A 558-nucleotide genomic window follows, 5' to 3' on the forward strand; every position below is an offset into this window, starting at 1 on the left:
CAAAGTTGAAATACCATAGTTAAAAAAAATACTGCATTGCTAGTAAAAGTCCTGAATAATGGCACTTACAGTAATAGTATTGGCAAAATGTACTTAAAGAATGAGAAGTAAAAGTACTCATTATGGAGAACAGCTCCTTAGAAAGTGTATTATAGAATATATTTGTTTTTTCTCACTAACGGATACATGAAATGGTATTTTAATGTTGTAGTTGTAGCCAATGTTAGAAATGTTTTAACTGCTACTGGGTAGATTAGTAGTATAGTACTGCACCACATCATAAAGCATTTTTTTTTTTTTATGTAAAAAGTAACGAGTACTTATAAGTATCGAATGTAAAAAGTACAATATTTACTTCCAAAATATAGTGTAGTAAAAGTATAAAATACTGTAGCATAAAATAAAATTCCATAAAATGGAATACAAAGTATAGTATAAGTATGTCAAAAGTGTACTTACCGTAAGTACTTGGTTACATTCCACTACTGGTTAGATTCCTCTTCCTCTCTAAATATCGGGACAGTTCAGTTAGATAAATAAACACACACACACGCAAAG

The sequence above is a fragment of the Anarhichas minor genome, unplaced genomic scaffold (assembly GCF_050575085.1).
Source record: "Anarhichas minor isolate MPS153535 unplaced genomic scaffold, ASM5057508v1 ptg000007l, whole genome shotgun sequence".
Classification (NCBI taxonomy): Eukaryota; Metazoa; Chordata; class Actinopteri; order Perciformes; family Anarhichadidae; genus Anarhichas; species Anarhichas minor.